We start from the raw sequence: 14,101 nt of genomic DNA, 5'->3' as shown, positions 1-14,101 counted from the left end.
GGACCCCTACTAGGCCCAAAATGAGGCACGGGGGAGGGGTGTGGTGCGCCCCCCCCCTGGCCCCTTTTTGCTCCCAGGAGGCTGCAGGGAGGCTTACTAGTCCTAGAATGGGGCACGGGGGGAGCCCCCACGACCTGTTTTTGCTCCTCCGGCCATGCCCACCATGGCCACGCCCACCCAGCCAGTCATTAAGGCAGAGAACTGGTTGTTAAATTATTTGAATCCCACCACTGTTTACAATGTATGTACTCAATCATTAAATAATTTAGTTGCCTTCCATGTTGTATCCTCTCAACCAAATCAGATGGATAAGGAGAAGCAAACCACCAGCAAACTCATTTTTTGTCTTTCTGGAAAAGCCCACTCAACATGCAGCTGGGAAGTTCTGCAGATAAAAAGCTAGGACAACAATTAATTTGGCCAGCTTGGAGGAGTATAGTGACAATTTTTAATTGATTGTTTAGTCATTATCCTAGAATTCTGCACTCACTGAGGTGGATGCATATAGCAGTTTAATGTTAAGGTAGCCATGCAGGTAAAGATCTTAGTATTATTCTGAATACGTTTTATATCATAACTTCAAATCTTGAATAAGCTGTTTTACTGGGACCATCTTCCATTTTCAAAGATTCTCTCTACAGATCACTATCAAACATGTGTTTTTGTCATGCTGCACAGGGCTAATCATTAACCGAGTCCACGGATGTTTCCATCACAGTTCCAAATGTTCCTGAAGCCGGGCAAATCAATTATTTCCTTCTATTAGTTAAGAATCTGATCAGGTTGATAGATGTTAGGATCCATATATTCGAACATTTTCTCAGTGATTTCCATGTTTTCAAATAAGCATCCTAAAATGCAATACCTCACAAGGAAGCATGCTGTTGTGTCTCGCTCGCTCCCCCCGCCACAGCCGGGCCCCTCTTATCTCCTGCCGGACACTGATAGTTCGGAAGAATGTCCTGGAATGCCTCCAGCCCCCAGCCCTGGCACCATGCCCGGACAGGCCGAGCAAGACGAAGGGCCTGACGTGCCTTCAGCCCCCAGTCCTGGCACCATGCCCAGGCAAACGGAGCAACTAAACCCCTCCCCCACAGCATGTGAGCCTGAAGAATGTGAAGCCAGTCATGAGCTAAGATTACCAACAGCTGGAGGCTAGAGAGATCCTCGCTTCCGGAGAGTAGAGAGGCGACATCAGCAAAAGGAAGGGAGGGGCAGGCCTGGATAAGTGCTGAGTCATGGAGCCACACCCCATGGCCTATATAAAGGATCTGCTTTCTGGCATTCTCTGAGTCAGGCAAAGTCTAACTTGGATTGCTGAAGTCACTTCCTGGTCTCCTGCCTGCCTTGAGAACTCTGATAGGACTTTGGCAGAGCTGCAGAGGCACGCTTGATACGGACTTCCCTGACCCGGCCATCAGCGGAGGAGTGGGACATGACACATGCATGCCTTGACTTTTTTTAAAAAAACCAGTTCTTTCTTTGTTTCAGGAATACAAAATATCCTTTAATTTAGGGTCATCACTAAGCATTTAATGACATTTTAAAGACTGCACTCCAATGGTGTATGGGATCAAGATTTGCAGGTTAGGTGGGGGACTGCAATTGCTTAAATTTTTACAAGACCTTTGACACCAATCATGTCTCTTAAGTTCTGATTGCAAAAACATTTAAACTCTAATTTTTGTTGCCACTCATTTTAGAGCACTTCTTTGGGATAGATAAGGGTTGTTGAACTGTGATTAAAGTAGTAAACAAGTAATTAAGAGATATGATGAGATGTACATCATTTGCTGGTCCACTGAGCCGACCATCACTTAACTTCAGCACTGTAATACAATCCAATATAATCTATTTCAGATTTTTCTAAAATTCTAATGAAGAAAAATGAAAATACAGTCCAAAATAAATTGTAAGACATATATACCACTAGGAGAGATTCATTTTTCTTACTTTTCTCTCTGTGTCCACAAGTATAATGGTTAAAAACAATCGGAAAAATTAACAAGAGCTGTGAAAGCATTTTTCTTTTTTAAAAAAATAGTGGCACAGGACAATCTCCACTTCCTACTTATAGGGGCTCTTATTTAAAAAAGAACATATTGTGTATGGTTTCTTTGAATTGTATAAAAAGTAAAATAATGTGCTCTATGCTATGATATTGACATAATTACATCCCTGAATATGAGCTGATAATTTTCTTGGAATATCTGAAATTTAGCCTCTCTCATTTAAATCAGCGGTGAATTGCAACATGTCTCAGAAATGGACGTTTAAATAGATCTCCAAGTTTCAGACAGCAATTTATATTTGTCTAAGTAGCAATGGATATTGCCAAGATAAACAGTTGCTCTACCAATCTACTGCGAATGACAGAAGAGCCTTTCTATTAAAATGTTATTTGTCCTGACAGATTGTTAAAGGATCTCTGGACTAAATCCATTTTTTTTAAAGTCAAGGCATAGTTTTTGTGAGAAGCAAAAAAAGAACCTATAACTATATGGGGATTTGAAGTGCTGTGTAATATCTAACAGTTGTGTTCTCCACCTATATGTCTTCAGCTACAATGTGCTGTTTTTAATTGTAAAAGGAGGATGGAAGGCCAGTGATGAGATTCAGCCAGTTCATTCCGGTTCGTGCGACTGTGGGAGGCTTCGCCTGCCCACCCGGACAAAATGCGCAACTGCTGCACATGTGCAGAAGGCCGTACACATGCACACGCTCACATTTGCGAACCGGTAGGGAAGGTAAGTGAATCCCACCTCTGCAGAAGCCCCTTCTATATTTCTCCCATAGTCCAATCCTTTAGGTGTCGCATCATGCTAGTGATGTTGCGATGTTGACAGAAAATCAGTTTGTGGCTGAGGACTTGATGGACAGAATTACCAATTGCAAAGGTTCCATGCTAATCTATCTGGATTTGTAGCAGTGCTTTTGAATCCACTAGATGACTGATCAGAGGTTTCAGACCGCCTCTCTCCGAAACCTTCTGAGCGCACACATTCTCCCCACCCCCACCCCCACCCTTTCCTACCGTAGTAAAATGGCCTGGGAGATCTCACTGCTATCACCTTTCTTCCAGCTAAATATCTTTACTACACATAATCCTCCATATGAGAAAAAGGGTTCCCATAGAATGTGCCTTATTGGTAAGTAAAAGGGGAAAAAATAATTACAAGGCAAAATTTATAGTAGCATCTCCTGACTCTGCGATATCGGTGATTGTGGCTATGGAATTCAGCTCTTCCCTTCTATTATGTGGGGAAATAGAATAATCTCATATGAGATAAATAGAATAGCCATAGCCATAACCACAGCACTTAGACTTATATACCACTTCATAGTGCTCTTCAGCCCTCTCTAAGCATCAGCATATTGCCCCCAACAATCTGGGTCCTCATTTTACTGACCTCGGAAGGATGGAAGGCTGAGTCAATCTTGAGTTGGTCAGGGATCAAACTCCTGACGGTGGGCAGAATCAGCCTGCAATATTGCATTCTAACCACTGTGCCACCAGGATTCCTATCAAACTTTGTTTTTTAAAAATAAAAAAAAATGTAGAAATCATGTTTAACTGAAAGTAGTCACATACAAAACAAACAGTGGAGGAACTAAAAATGTAAGATTGTTGAAATCAGAGACAGCATCTCGGAAGACCTCCAGTAGAAAAATATGCATGTAAAGTCTCTGAACAAATCCCAACATGAGTCTAATCTGTTCCTACATGGAAGCGGCTCTGATGTAAACAGGTAACAATTTGCATAAAGCATAGAAGGAGAAAGCTTATGGAGAGATAATAATAACCAGAGACAGTAAATTACACTTAACCTTAGAGAAAGAAAAAGAAATTAAACTTAGTGTTCCTGTGGACCTTGACTTCTTGGCCTGGTCTACCTAAGGGCACTAACATGTATAAATATTCAATTCCCTTGAAATCTTTGAATTAGTTCCAATATTCAGAATCCAAGAAAAAGGGATATTTTGCTTAGGACAACATTATCCTACTTTAATCTGGTATGTTCGAAGGGCACAGAGAATGCAACTCTCCACATCCTTAGCCAGATTCAGAGCCCACACATCAGAAATGTATGAGGCTGAGATGAAACTGTTTTAGATGATTGCCTACCAAGGCCACACTAGTAGACATTTAGATCCAGAGGGAATCCGTGAAGTTACTGAAGTTCTGATCAAGCAAAGCCAAGAGGCCAAATAATTAGAGTACATTCGCACCGCCAGGAGTGAACCTGCCTGTTTTCACAAGGTCATCAGGAGTGCTTTGTGCTGTGTTATAATTGAAATCACCCCAGTGTTGCCTTTCCCCTGAAAGTAATGTAGGTCTTCAGAGCTTTTGTGCAGTCTGCTCCCAGGTGGCAGTAATTCTCTTCTTATCACCTCACCCAACCTCTGAACCCTCCAGTGGCTTTCTCTTGCCATAAAGCATTGTGTTCTATGCTTCAGGGTTAGTGACTGAAACATAAAGGAAGGAAATAGAAATGGTGGCTCTTAAGAATTCTTATTAAACCTGGTCAGTCTGGAAAATCATACTCTCTAAATGAGGTATGGCACAAGAAGATCAGCAAACAGATTTCTGATTTGAGAAGGAGGTGGTCTCTGTCAAAGGTATTTCCTAGATGATGGATCATATAAACGGTAAACAAGGTGATAAAGTTCCATTAAGAAGATTTACATTTAGAGTCTTGAAACAATCTCAAAGTCAACACAGAGATAAACTGTGATGAACCCACCCACCATTCTAGGAAAAAAAAATACAACAAAACGAAACTTGATAGATTTCCTTGGGAATGAAAAGACACTGAACCTGGACAGCATCAAAGAGATCTCTGCTATTAATGAAATGAGTATCATTACCTTGGATAGGTTCACAGGCGTAAAGGACATCCATGGAATTATTTTTCCCGTATCCATTAATGGATTTAACAATTTTCCATTGGCATTTCAATCCAGCTTGGAAATGAAGTGGATAAATCATATGTAAAATCGATATGTTTGAGCCTTAGCCTTAAAGATATCCTGACAAGCCTATTTTGTGCCAGTTGCTATTTCTAAACTGCCTTTTAATGACTATAGTATTTGGGGTGTGCCCAGAATGGGGTACACCTTCAGTCTTTTGTCCATAGTATCTCAACAGAAGTGCAATCAACACGTAATCCTTGCTTTTATTTTATACTCATCGTCTAATTTCTTCTCAATAGTTGTTCGGTTAAGTAACATATTTAATGGAGGCTCTTATCACATAGATCGTCTGCTGCCTGTTACTTGTGTCACAGGAAAATGCCTGTAAATGGGAAATACCTCCGTGAGAAGTAAGCAACCTAATTGTTTAAGGGTGGAGTGTTAATAAGGAAGAAAGGGGGTGGGAAGAACCTGAGTAAAGCTTAGATCAATTTGCTGAAGCATGCTTTTAGTAATGCTGTTGGAGGCTGTGCTTTAATCAGTACAGGGCTCTGCCAATTTCAGATAATTCTAACAGAAGAATTGTAGTTTATCAGGGTCAGTAGTGAGATAATTAAAGTCAGACCCATGGCATTTAAGTAGACTTAAACTTAAAATTTAAACATTAGCCCATGAACCTCTTTCAGTCTAAAGGAAGTAAGTTTGCTTTGGCACTTAGGATGTCTTACATAAGAAAGGTCTCCAACCTTGGCAACTTTAAGGTTTGTGGACTCTCAATTCCCAGAGTTCCTCAGCCAGCTATGCTCTGGGAGTTGAAGTCCATAAGTTGTAAAGTTGCCAAGGTTGGAGACCCCTGTTATATAGTACATCCACACAGGCTTTTGAAGTCATGCGCCACTGATTTTATTGCTCATTTTAGCAATTGATAGAATCTTAGTCAGAATTTTTCCTTTTTGGGTTTTTAGAGTTTAAAGTAATTATAGAAGAAGTTTAGATAATATTTCTGAATATTATTATCATTATTATCACTGATTGTCATGAGCATATAACTTTTATAAACTGTTATTGCTCTCTAGCCCCATCTAGTGGCCGGAGAGACAAAATACCAAGTATATTGTTTGAAGCTGACCCCATCCATTTACCCATCAGCCTACACTCTCAAAACAAGTGCATGCTGGGAAGCCAGACTCCATTTCTTTTAGCATTTGGCGAAGACAGAAGCACAAAGAAGAATCCATCTTAATCTGTGGCACAAGGGTCATCCAAGGAGAAACCCACATCCCACATACACAGCATCGCTGGTGAGATTTAAATTGCTTGTATTTATTAATTGTTATGTTCAGCAGTAACTCAATACTGTCTATCTTGTAGTTGGTTCTCATTGTATGTATCCCTATTTTCCCCAGTTTCACCATATCCTGTTCTTTCAATAAAGCATTCAGATCTACGCACACCGTCTGTTTTATTGGAGGATAGGTGGGTTTAGCTGCATGTTGAGCTGCACACAGGCTAACGTGTAGTGAGGACAGAACGCTGATGCTCGAAAGCTCCAAAGGTTTTGGCCGTTTTCTGAACTTGCTCAGCAAGAACAACACTGTCTCCTCTTTAAAGCAAATGAATTATCTTCATTTGTGTCTGCATGAACACAGAATCTGGTAATGAGGTCATTCACATGGATACCATAGGCATTCTGCCAGAAGTCACTCGACAAGAGAAAAAAAACAAAAAGCCAATTCGCATTAAAAATGTTGAACTGTGTCTATGTTATAATTATCATTTTTTTTAAAATTTGAATTTATATCCTGCCCTTCTCCGAAGACTCAGGGCGAAAGAAGACTCAGGGCAGCTTACACTGTGTTAAGCAATAGTCTTCATCCATTTGTATATTATATACAAAGTCAACTTATTATATACGAAGTCAGAAGATGGACAGAGCTTTGCAATACAAGTCCTTTCACTCTCTACATGCAACAAAGTTACACACTCATTCTGTTCATCATATTGGCAACGATAACCCTTTTATTGCCCCCAACAATCTGGGTCCTCATTTTACCTACCTTATAAAGGACGGAAGGCTGAGTCAACCTTGGGCCTGGTGGGACTTTAGAATAGAATAGAATAGAATAGAATAGAATAGAATAGAATAGAATAGAATAGAATTTTATTGGCCAAGTGTGATTAGACACACAAGGAATTTGTCTTGGTGCATATGCTCTCAGTGTACATAAAAGAAAAGATACGTTCATCAAGGTACAACATTTACAACACAATTGATGGTCAATATATCAATATAAATCATAAGGATTGCCAGCAAAAAGTTATAGTCATACAGTCATAAGTGGAAAGAGATTGGTGATGGGAACTATGAAACAATTAATAGTAGTGCAGATTCAGTAAATAGTTTGACAGTGTTGAGGGAATTATTTGTTTAGCAGAGTGATGGCCTTCGGGAAAAAACTGTTCTTGTGTCTAGTTGTTCTGGTGTGCAGTGCTCTATAGCGTCGTTTTGAGGGTAGGAGTTGAAACAGTTTATGTCCAGGATGCGAGGGATCTGCAAATATTTTCACAGCCCTCTTCTTGATTCGTGCAGTATACAGGTCCTCAATGGAAGGCAGGTTGGTAGCAATTATTTTTTCTGCAGTTCTAATTATCCTCTGAAGTCTGTGTTTTTCTTGTTGGGTTGCAGAACCGAACCAGACAGTTATAGAGGTGCAAATGACAGACTCAATAATTCCTCTGTAGAACTGGATCAGCAGCTCCTTGGGCAGTTTGAGCTTACTGAGTTGGCGCAGAAAGAACATTCTTTGTTGTCCTTTTTTAATGATGTTTTTGATGTTAGCTGTCCATTTGAGATCTTGCGATATGATAGAACCCAGAAATTTGAAGGTTTCTACTGTTGATACTGTGTTGTCAAGTATTGTGAGAGGTGGAAGTATGGAAGGGTTTCTCCTAAAGTCTACCACCATTTCTACGGTTTTGAGTGTGTTCAGTTCCAGATTGTTTTGGTTGCACCACAAGGCTAGTCGTTCGACCTCTTGTCTATATGCGGATTCGTCATTGTCTCGAATGAGACCAATCACTTTTATGTCATCTGCGAACTTCAGTAGCTTAACAGATGGATCGTTGGAGATGCAGTCATTGGTATACAGAGAGAAGAGAAATGTGGAGAGCACACAGCCTTGGGGGACCCCTGTGCTAATTGTACAGGTATTTGATGTGATCTTGCTTAGCTTCACCTGCTGCTTCCTGTTTGTTAGGAAGCTTGTGATCCACTTACAAGTCTGTTCCGGTACCTGTAGCTGGTTTAGCTTAGTTAGAAGAATGTCTGGAATGATGGTATTCAATGCTGAACTAAAGTCTACAAAAAGGACCCTTGCATAGGTCTTTGGAGACTCAAGATGTTGTAGGATGTAGTGCAGAGCCATATTAACAGCATCATCTGTTGATCTATTTGCTCGGTGTGCAAATTGCAAGGGGTCTAACAGCGGATCCGTGATGGTTTTCAGGTAGGAAAGCACTAGCCTTTCAAAGGTTTTCATGACTACAGATGTTAAAGCAACTGGTCTGTAGTCATTCAGTTCCTTGATGGTGGGCTTCTTCGGCACTGGGATGATGGTAGAGCATTTGAAGCAAGAAGGAACATAGCACATCTCTAGTGATTTATTGAAAATATGGGTGAAGATGGGGGCCAATTGGTCAGCACAGACTTTTAGGCAAGAAGGAGTTATCTTGTCTGGGCCTGGAGCTTTTCCTGGCTTTGTCTGTGAAATAGGTCCTGCACTTCCTTTTCTGTGATCACTAGGGGTTGTGAACCCAATGAAATGGGGTCAGTTGTAGGAGGCTTGGCTGTTGTTGGTGTGTCTGAGATGGGGGTTGTGGAGATAGGTGGCTGTAGTTTCCTTTCAAACCTGCAGTAAAACTCATTCAGGTCATCTGCCAGTTGTTGATTACCTTCAGCCTGGGAAGGAGGTTTGCCATAGCCAGTGATATTTTTAAGAGTTTTCCACATGTTTGCTGGTTCATTTGCTGAAAACTGATTCTTTAGCTTTTCAGAGTAGCTTCTTTTTGCTGCTCTTATCTCCCTTGTTAGTGCATTTCTGGCCTGATTGTACAGCATTTTATCACCCTTTTGTAGGCTTCCTCTTTGGAATGTCGTAGCTGCTTAAGTTTAGGTGTAAACCAAGGTTTGTTGTTACTGTATATTCGCAAGTTCCTTGTAGGTACACATAGGTCTTCACAGAAGCTGACATATGATGTTACAGTATCTGTGAGTTCATCCAGGTCTGCAGAGGTATCTTCAAAAATATTCAAAAATACTGCAAAAAACTTGCAGTAATTTCAAGCAGCTGTGTTAATAACAGACAGACTTAGTCTGTTGAGCCACCAGAGGCCCTGTTTAAATAGACATTCTAATAGCAGAACCTATTGGTAGTTCAGGATTGATCTGTGGGGTCCTTGGTGCACACTGAACTTGGTTGTTTTATTGCCAATGTTTTTTTGCAGACATTTCAGCCATCAACAGCCACATAGAGATAAACAATATCTGCATACCATTCAAAAGAGACAATCAAAAAGCCAAAAAGAAAACAGAAAACCCTTTTCAATTGTTTACTTTTTCATTGTTGGTCTAGTATTAATCCTAGTATTAATCTACGGTTATTTGAGTGTTGATTGCTACACATAGGGCTGAGTTGCATCTCTATTTATTTTTTATCAGGAATGCTGGGGTGTGAGGCCAGGGTTTTCTCTATGCAAAGCATATTCTACAGTCCCTGGCTTTTAAAGCTTAGACATGTTTTAGAGATGTCTAAAGAGACATCTAGAGGCTTGCCTTGGGAAAGATGGACTAAGAACAAGATTTCAGTCTTTAATGTAAACGTAGCCAAGGAGAAAGTGATCTACAATATCTTAATTTTGGGATCCAGGCTATGTAAAATAGCTGTTGTGGTCCGCCAATAGCCTGCGGAGCTGGCAACGAAGTCGGACAGCAATAAGGCTGAGGAAGAACATGGGTCAGTCCTGGAGGCAGGGAAAGGCCCGGATGAGGGCTCTGCGTTTGAGGCAGAAGTGGGGGCAGGCCATCTGGGAGTGATGTGCGGACTCCGGAGCCTCCACAGGCTGACAGTAGTGAGGCAGAGCCTGTTCCTAATGCACACATGAGAAGAGCTGCCAGAAGGCAAGAGCAGCTAAAGCAAAGAGGACGACTCGGGAGTAGGGCCAAGAGATGATTGGCGCCTCCCATAAGGCTTAAAAGACCAGCAGCAGTGTTTGGGCTCTTTGCCGGAAAACAACATTGATAAGACTTGCTCCTTGTCTTGCTGCATTTATTTCTTGTCGGCGTCTTCTGCTTTTGAACTTTTGCCAAGAAAAGCCTTTGGCAGTTTGCCTAATTAGACCAAGGTTGGTGATAAGACTGAAGAATTGTGTTATGAAGAATTTGCTTTGATTTAATTTGGACTACGCTGAGAATGAGTTAATTCTTAGCTGTTCTAATAAAGTCTGTTTGTTTTTGAACTGATTGCATCTACTACTACCTACTTGGGCCTGGGTCACAACAATAGTATTTTATACTTTCTGTTGAAAACATATGAAAAAGTACATGTTTAATTTAGGATATTTTTCTCCTCAGTCAAGAATAATACATTCAGAATGAAGGGAGTGAATTGTCTGTACTATTCATTGTGTCACACGTGGTATTGGTCTTTTGTGAGAGCTTCCATAATGTTCGGAAAACTGTAGGTAATCAGAATAATAATTGAATGGGAAGTTATTTTGCTGTAAATAATGGCATGACAGTATAAATAGGCCTGATGCTGACATTTAAGCTATTGTTTGAGATTTAGCAAATAGGTAGCTAAAAGTAAGTACCTGCAGCAAGTGGAACTAGCTGTTGAGACATAGTCTGAATCTGAACTATAAGATTTCTGTTAGATCATATAGAACAGGGATCTCCAACCTTGGTCCCTTTAAGACTTGTGGACTTCAACTCCCAGAATCCCTCAGCCAGCAAAGCTGGCTGAGGAATTCTGGGAGTTGAAGTCCACAAGTCTTAAAGGGACCAAGGTTGGAGACCCCTGTTCTATAAAGTGGTGGGATTCAAATAACTTAACAACCGGTTCTCTGCCCTAATGACCAGCTGGGTGGGTGTGGCCATGGTGGGCATGGCCAGGGGGTATGACGGGCAGCACTTGGCCTCCTGCACCCCCCCTGGGAGCAAAAACGAGGTGTGTAAGGACTCCTGGAAGGGGCAGGGAGGGGAGGGGCCAGCAGCAATTTAATAACTGGTTTGTCCGAACTGGCCTGAACCGGCTGAATCCTACCACTGATTCTATATCAATGCCTCATTCCATGTTGTCAATAATGCAGGTAGTGAATTTTTAGAAACTGGATTTATATGTTTTGCTGGGTAGGAGGTGTCTTTCTTCTGATGATACAATAAAGGAAGGTGATCTTTACCAATCCTTCCATCTGAGGTCCTTTGGGTCTGAGGTCACTTGGTCCTGGAGATGAGCAGCAAGTAGAAAATTAAGTCCCTCTGCATGCGCACACGCACGTGTGCACACACTCTCACACACACATATATTTTGGTACCAACCAGGTTCTTCCTTCTCCACCAACTCTGGGGAAATCAGGAGAGAATTGAAGGGGAAATAATCCTTGCCTGCTCCTGTCCACCCCAAGTAAGGCTGTACATAGAGAGGGCGACCAAATAAAATTTTGAGAATCTGGAACTAGCCAAGCAGGTGCTAGAAGGTCTCTGGTCAACTCTAGGATTTAAACCAAAAGCAACTTTCTTAAAGTTTCCACAATACAGAGTTAAAACGAGATAAAACACAATTCCACCTACTGTCGTGTCCCACTCCTCCGCTGACGGCTGGGTCAGGGAAATCCGAATCAGGCTTGCCTCTGCAGCTCTGCCCAAAGTCCTAGCAAAGTCCTCAGAGCAGGCAGGAGACCAGTAAGTGACTTCAGCAAGATAAGTTCGACTTTTGCCTGACTCAGAGACTGCCAGAAAGTAGATCCTTTATATAGGCCATGGGGTGTGGCTCCATGACTCAGCACTCATTAAGGCCTGCCCCTCCCTTCCTTCTGTTGCCTCCGCCTCTCCAATCTTCTGATGCGAGGGTCACTCCAATCAGCTGTTGTTGGGAATAAACCCTCCTCAGGCTCACCTGCTGTGGAGGAGGGGGAGGGGTCTAGCTGCTCCGTTTGCCTGGGCATGGAGTCAGGGCTGGGGGAGGGAGATGCTCCTTCTTCTGCAGTTTGTGTGGGCATGGAGCCAGGACTTGGGCCGGGAGGCATACATTCCTCAGTGTTCGGGAGCAGGTAAGAAGGCCCCGGCTGCTCTGAGGGCGGGCAAGACACAACACCTACAGCCAAACAACTCCATTTCCAACTTTGTCTGAGACTTCAGCCAACTTGCTAAAGACCCTCCAAAATCTGTCCCTGCAAACCTGGCAGAACCCCCTTTTTTTTATTGGCTCTCAGGAGTCACATGTTACGCTCACTTGTTTTTTAAAGAGCCAGCTGTTAGTATAATATATATTTGTGAATAGGCATTGTTTTATTATAGAAGGAATTACACACATGCACACAAACACTGTATGTATATGTCTCTCTGTGTGTATATATATATACACATATGCACAGCACACAGAAATAAAAAAATACATGCAATTGTGTATTGATACCACCCTTAAAAAGTGAAAGAAAGATCCCATAGAAAAAAAGAATTAAAATGTTGAGACTGGGTACTGTTGTTTGCTATGCCCCTATCAACTGCCATTCTCTAAGAGCTAAATTAGGAACCTCACCCAGGAGAAGTGGTGGTCCCTATAATTTCAGCAATCTGGATTTTAGCTCTAGTGGCATCAGATAGATAAGGACACATGAAAGCCAACTGATGCTCTAAGCCAGCGGTCCCCAACCGATCCCGATCCATGGAACGGCACCAGTCCGCAGCATGCCAGAAACCAGTCCGCGCAAACAAGCAAAGTCCCATCCATAGGATGCAGTCAGCAGTGAAACCACGTCCCCTCTGGTCCGTGGAAAAAACCTCTCCACAGAACCTGTCCCTGGTACCCAAAAAGTTGCGAGCCACTGCTCTAAACGTAGCCTATCACAGTCCTCTCAGTCATTCCATGGGTTAACTGATAAACAAAAATTCATTTGCTAAAAACTAAAATTAACTGTGGCCAGGAGAAAGTTAAGAGCACAAGAAATAGGGAAAACCTCTGTGGTGCCCTAAGCTCTTGATTATTTTCCTTAATAGTTAATTCAGAACACCAGATGAACATAGACTATACTCAAACCACATCTGTCGTAGATCAGGGCAAAGTCGTAACAGTTTCTTGTTATTTTTGACTTTGAGCAAGCGGCAAGTACAAATGAATGTATGAATATATAAATTGGATATGCTTAATCCCAGGGTTCCATTTGTCAGATAAATAAACATTTACTTCTTTAATTTCTGTCATCGCAGCTCCAATGTGTTGCTAGAATACTAATCTGGCAAATCTTCGCAGAACCTTTAATTACCTATATAAATCATTTGCACGATTAGAAGTAAAGGGTTTTTTGAGACCTGTAGAATGACTTATTGGGCTTTATTTCTTACTAGAGCCAGAAGAAGTACCACCATCAATTTCAGAGTGAATTCAGTGATAATTATCCATACCACGATGTACAAGAGCATTGGCTTTGCTGCACAGTTGGATTTAGAGGGTAGCAAGATTGCAAAGCAGGTGGAGGTCCTAACTAATTTTCAATAAGGAATACAGTTCCTTTTTTCTTTCTTTCAGAGAGAACTCTCAGAAAGTTCAGACTCAACAAGGGCAAAGGATTACTCTGCAGCTACTACAGTACTCCTACATGAAGGATATGTACTCCCTAATTCTGTAATGCAGGGGAGTCCAAACTTGGCAACTTTAAAACTTGTGGACTTCCAACACTCAGAATTCCTCAGCCAGCAAAGCTGTAGTGTTTTATTCTGATGCAGAATATTTTCCAAAATAATAAATTCTATATTTGATTTTTTTTAAAGGCTAATTTATTTTGACTATTTTTCGTGATTGGGCTGTATTTATTTATTTATGCATTTAGCTTAATTGTGAAATACAATAGATGGAAGAAACATGATACATGTCTGGGAAAATAAAATAAAATAGTGGGTTCTTTTAATGTCTCT

General features: G+C 41.4%; 1 long non-coding RNA gene across 1 annotated transcript; it reads left to right on the top strand.

The window, feature by feature from the left end:
• The first annotated feature begins 2,596 nt into the window (after positions 1-2,596).
• On the top strand, positions 2,597-13,862 carry LOC131196339 (uncharacterized). Its single transcript, XR_009154701.1, has 3 exons — positions 2,597-2,747; positions 6,064-6,215; positions 13,716-13,862. It is a non-coding gene; the product is annotated as an uncharacterized LOC131196339 (long non-coding RNA).
• The last annotated feature ends 239 nt before the right edge of the window (positions 13,863-14,101 follow it).

The sequence above is a fragment of the Ahaetulla prasina genome, chromosome 1 (genome assembly GCF_028640845.1).
Source record: "Ahaetulla prasina isolate Xishuangbanna chromosome 1, ASM2864084v1, whole genome shotgun sequence".
In the NCBI taxonomy this organism is placed as follows: Eukaryota; Metazoa; Chordata; class Lepidosauria; order Squamata; family Colubridae; genus Ahaetulla; species Ahaetulla prasina.
Note: the sequence above shows the minus strand (reverse complement) of the source record. Positions and strands in the feature narration are given on the sequence as shown.